The sequence below is a fragment of the Microtus ochrogaster genome, assembly GCF_000317375.1.
Source record: "Microtus ochrogaster isolate Prairie Vole_2 chromosome 14 unlocalized genomic scaffold, MicOch1.0 chr14_random_1, whole genome shotgun sequence".
In the NCBI taxonomy this organism is placed as follows: Eukaryota; Metazoa; Chordata; class Mammalia; order Rodentia; family Cricetidae; genus Microtus; species Microtus ochrogaster.
The window spans coordinates 7,641,604-7,647,558 of NW_004949096.1; the positions used below are offsets into that span (position 1 = coordinate 7,641,604).

The 5,955-nt window shown below is 42.1% G+C and overlaps 1 pseudogene; it reads left to right on the forward strand.

Moving 5' to 3' along the window:
• The window catches only part of LOC101985645, an 11,855-nt pseudogene extending 5,996 nt beyond the window's left edge, over nucleotides 1–5,859 (forward strand).
• The last annotated feature ends 96 nt before the right edge of the window (nucleotides 5,860–5,955 follow it).

Genomic DNA, 5,955 nt, shown 5'->3' on the forward strand with positions numbered 1-5,955 from the left:
CGTACTGGCTTTGTGGGAGCCTAGGCAGTTTGGATGCTCACCTTACTAGACCTGGATGGAGGTGGGTGATCCTTGGACTCCCCACAGGGCAGGGAACCTGGTCTGCTCTTCAGGGCTGATGAGGGAGGGGGACTTAGTTGGGGGAGGGAGAGGGAAACGGGAGGCGGTGGCGGGGAAGAGACAGAAATCTTTAACAAACAAACAAACAAACAAACAAACAAATAAATAAATAAATAAGAAAGGTGAGACAGTCCTTCAGGGTTCCTGCTTCATAAAAGAGTCTATGAGACATTCTGCAGGACACAGAAGAAAGCAACTATTAAACTTTGTCATTACAAGACAGAACATGTCTTCAAATTTCCTGCTTCATGGAAAAGTCTGCCGGATACTATGGGCCTATAGGCTGAAGATGGATGCCCCATTATTACAGAAGAACTTTTTGTGACTCTAGGCAGCAATATGTCTCTATTAATTCTAGAAATTTGGAAGTTGCTTACAATGCACTTCCTGATTGCTTAGGTAATATATCCTTCTGGGGTCTTTGAAGAATTAAAGACATATAGTTATAGTTTTCCTTAGTTATAATAAAAGATAAATTAGATATAAAACTTTAGACTCACAAATATAGGGTAGATGATAGAGTATTTTTCTTAATTTGCCAAATGTAAATGGACTAAATATTGTAACTCTAATTCTTGCTTGATAACTGTTTTATATATGTAATTTTACTATGTTAAAGTTAAAACCTTCCTTTTATTTAGACAGAAAAGGGGAGATGATGTGGGATTCCCCTCTGTATGCCGTGTGTTAATAAAGAAGCTGTTTTGGCCAATGGACGAGCAGAGTAAAGCCAGGCGTGAAATCAGAACACACACAAACACACACACATATGGAGAGAGAGAGAGAGAGAGAGAGAGAGAGAGAGTAAGCAGAGTCAAGGAAATGTGCATTGTAGCTGCCAAAGGAAACAGACACCAGATCCTTATCAGTAAGCCATAGCCTTGTGGTAATATATAGAATAGAAATGTGTTAATTTAAGATGTAAAAGTTAGTTAATAAGAAGCCTGAGCTAATAGGCCAAGCAATGTTATAATTAATATAGTTTCTGTGTGATTATTTGGGTCTGGACAGCCGGGAACAAATGAGCAGTCTCTGCCTATAAGAGGGGAGAATTACTGAATGTGTTTTTGCTTCTGGTGAAACTCCGGTCCATAAATGAAGAACTTAGTACCATTCAGAACAAGAAGTAAGGCTGAGTATGCAGGCTTAAGTGTGGGTGGCTAGAGACAACAGGAGAATGGGGGGGGCATTCTCTTCCAAGAAGGGTCATCAACTGATGGTGAGTGCCAAGGAGCTGACATGAGGATGCAGAGGCAAAGGTGTCTTGTTGGTATGGTGGTGGCCACTATAGTCCCAACTATTGAGAAGGCTGAGCAGGGAGATAATTGAGCCTAGAAGTTTGCAGATAGCCTGGGCAATATACCAAAATCCAGTCTCAAAAAACAAAGCCCTCAAAAATCAACTTTTATTATCTAAAAATGAATAGCCTCTGCCCAGAGACCTTCCAATCTACTGAGGAGGAGAAACAAACAAACAAACAAACAGAAAACACAGTACCAACATTTACTTCTACAATGAGTCAGACGATGGGGATTTAACCAAAACTCTATGGGCATACAGTGGTGCAGGTAGGTGAACAGTGTTCCTGTCACATGACCAGGTCTTTACACAGGGCTAACATTCTTCAAAAGAAATGGCAAAAGTAAGTGCCCCCTGAAACCTTTCCTCCAACTTAATAGACTGTTTTAGACAACATGGTAAAGAACACCCTGCTATCCAACTCTTCATTCATCTCTTCAGTTATTCCTTAGGACAGACCCCTAAAAATGGAATTTCTGGGCCAAAGGATAACATCTTTCTGTTTTTGTTATTTTGAGCAAGACGGCGGGGTTTTACAATTTGAAATTTCGCAGATAATTATGGTAAAGTTTCTCAAAGCAGTTTGGCCATTGAAGGGTAGGAAATTCTGTAGTAGGACCACAAAAATGGGTTTGAGCAAGACTGCCTAATGATATTGGGTTTCAGCCTACGGGTGTGAAGAAGTCATCAGGATTTAAGTGGAGTGAACAGAGATGCTATTAGGGGCATGCACTTGGGAAAATAGAGGACACGATGTAACTTTGAACAGGCAGTACTGCTTGGGTCTACCCTCCACCGGCCACAAAGCATCATCCTGAATTGAGAGCACAAAGATGCTAATCTTTGACCACCAGCACAGAGGCCCCAGGACAGCACGGGGACCTGCTGTAGCATCTCCAGGCGCTTTCCACCTTAGCATCACTTGGTTTTACTACCTTGGGGCATTTGAAGCTGCACTCCTCCTATGACTTCTGTGCAGGAGACAAAGAAGACAGCCCTTTCTAGAGTGTTGTTTTTAGAGCCTGATGAGAGAGGCTCTGGACTTCCAGCTTAGAAGGCTCTATTCTGTTCTTTCTCTAGTTATGACCTTTGCTGTAAGGTGAAAGTCTCATGGTACCAGAGGAAGGGACTCTCCTAGAGTTCATATGTTTTATTCAAAGCCATGATTCCAACCATGTTAATTCTCTGATCAAATAGCCCTGACATTTCTTTAGGAGTTGTTTGAGACCATACCCCTGAGTCCATGTTCCTGAGGTCGGGCTGTACCTCCAGGAAAAGGGAGACAAACGTAGAAGTATGATGGACGTTGAATGCACAGGCTGGCAAGTCTTCATACATGTGTGCATGACGCAGCTGGTGCAGGCTACAGAGTGGCAGGGGAGCCCCTCGAGAACAGCAAGGGTAGGTTCTCAGCCATCATGCTACAAAGTATCCTGACCTTCTCCCCCTAAGGCATACTTCCTACAAGAAGGGAAGCACATATTTTATCGACAGTAAGTGTGCTTCCATATTAATATTCAATATTAAGACTATGACACCTGGACTTTTCACTTTGACTTTGCTCTGAACTCACTCCTTGGTTCTGTAACCTACCACAGTTTGAGGCAGATGTTCTCTGGAACCCATCCCTTATACGATGCGTAGGTAAGAAGTTAATCACGGCACAGTGGCATTCTACCCACAGGTCTGGACGGGGTTATTCTCCACGGATGGATCAAGAGCGCATTGCAAGGCATTTTATTTCATGCCAGATGAGTGGGCTGGTAGTGCAAAGGAAGCTTGAAAAGGTCTTGGGCCTTGGCTATCTGTCCAAAGCCCTGCGAGCTTGTGGTTTGGCATGGTTGATTTTTCAAAAACGCTTCTCTTGGTAAACCAGTTTGCAGCTTTTCTCTGACGTCATTTGCGGTTTCTGCTCTGGCACAATCTGGTTGTAACGTTGCCACTCAAGTAAATTGTGGCCAAACTGAGGTTCTACAAGGCAGGCTCTGGTTGAGCTGACTCCAGTCCACTGACCTCACGGAGCTCACACACCCAGTTAATTTAACAGTGATAGATGCTGCAATGCAGACATAAAGAGGGCTAAACTTCCACAGCAAGGGCACCTCCTTGTCTAAAGCCTTTGGAAACGAAGTGAGACATTGAGGTTGGAATATTCAGAGAAAGCAGGGACCAGGACAAATTGGGCAAAGGGAAACATGAGGCAGGTATCATTGAAGAAAATGCATCAGTGATGGTGTTGCCAAGACTGAAGAATGAGTGAAGTCCCAGGCCTAGGCCTTCCTATCACTGTTCTGTTTGCTAGGATGCTGTTCCCATCCTCATATGGGGTTAGCTTAGTATCTTATTGAGATTCAATTCTACCCTCCTAACATCTAGAACAATGCAATTAAGCAATACATGGTGTATTTTCTTGTTAGCCTAGCTCCCCTATGCATATGTGTGTGTACACATACACCTATTATTCAGTAAGACTGTTTTTCATATAATGAGGACTTGAAAAAGACTTGACCAATGAATAACTATATAAGTGACCCAGTGAATAAATAATCTATACTTTAACTAGCAATGTGCTAACTGATTTTAAAGTCTGGAAGAGTAGAGAACAGTTAGAACAAGGGTATACCTGAGCGTCATCCTTACAAGTTTGTGCTTCACTTGGCAAACATGGATGTTTTAGTAATTTCTTTATTCAAAGGCAAATAAACATCCAGGTGTTTAATTGTGTAGGGCATTGTGTTAAACAACAACCAGAATGGTGATCAGGGTCCTCTGCCAGACTCTCGTAGATAGTGGGAGGAGTCAAATGACTGCAATAAACAATCAAGAGATTTTTATTGGAGGAGGTTATGTTCCAAGTGCATAAGCAGAGACAATGGACCAACTTATCCTTCTGGAGGGTGTGGGGCAATGAATGTCCCCCAGCAGAAGTGACATCTCACTGGGGAATTTACGATGCTGGGAGGAGAAGGAATATTATTGGAATTTCTTTTATCAGTGATATAGAAGATTGGAGAGTGTCATAAAACGAAAATAAGGAAAATGTTAAAGTTAGTACAATATCAAGTAAAAAAACCTTTAGACAATATGCCTTCCACATATCCCAAGACGAGAAGGGAGCCCCTGGGAAGCTCACCCTCTAGTTAGAACACAAACCCACAAGTCAGGCAGCTGGCAGCTCCCTAGTGACCTATGACCTGGCTGGTTGTGCGTGTTTGTTTTGACAGCTGCACTTGTAACAAAGAGAATGGACGAGGGGTTGAGAATGCTCAGAGAGGGCGTTAGAACAGAGATTCTCACGTAAGACTAAAGCCTGGGGAAGGGCAGCCATCGCCTTGGTGAAATGACACCTAAGAAGGGGAGGCACACTCCAAGTGGGTTGAGAGGGGAGAGGCATGGCTCAGCTTTGGCACGGACTGGAAGTAAAAATGATTTCTCCCATAAGTTCACTGGGGCAAGAAGCAAGTATTCATGTGTACTTAAATTCCATTTTGTCCTACCTGTGGTATCAGAAGTACTTTCTGAGTTAGTTCTCATTTGTACCTAGCACAAGATACTAATCTTCCACAAGTAACATTTTATTGCTTATTTGCTCACATATTTATTTGTTTATTTATTATTGAGAGAGAGAGGGAGAGACAGAGAGAGAGACAGACACACACCGGGTAGGGGGAAGGAGGCAGGGAGAACACATCTACCATGGCTTGCATGTGGCAGTCAGATGATGGCTTGCAGACACCAGTTTTCTTGGTTCACTATGTGAATTCGGGCAATTGTATCCAAGTAATCAGGCAAGAAGCATCCTTCTCTTCTAGCCATCTCCGTGCCCCCACGCCTATGGTTTCACTGTGTAGCTCAGGCTATTTGAGTACTCACAATCCTCCTGCTTCAGCCTCCTGAGGCTAAAATTACAAATAAGTGCAATCTTGTATTCCATGCCCCCACATCCCACCTAGGCAATGCTCTAATGAGCACATAAGTAAAATCACAACATGCATTAGATAGCAAACTACTATAATAAAAAATAGATTCATAAAGACTGGAGATATTGACCCACGGATACAGAAGCAAAACTGAACATTAGATACAATAAAAGAAGACAACAGGCAGGTTTAAATCATGTAGAACTTCTAGAAATTGGAAAGATCATCATAGAAAGCAATTTTTTTATAGAATTTAAATTCTTCTTATTGGAATGTTAATTTGAAAACTGTCTTGAATAAATTATTCAAAAATTCAGGATCCAGAGGCTATGATATGGAAAACAGGAAGGAACATGGAGAGGAATGGGAGGCTAAAATGCTCCTTAAATTGTTTTCTGTATTTTTCCTAATTAGGTCGGTGACACATAGTGGAAAACAAGGGGCTCCCAGATGTCAGAAGGGAGGAAGCAGGAAGATCCGAGCAAACAAGGTGAAAAGATACGTGCTAAGAAGTTTTTAGTTGTTAAGGAATAGATCAGTTAGATGTGTTTGTATATCAGTTAGATGTGTTTGTATATCAGTTAGATGTGTTTGTATATCAGTTAGATGTGTTTGT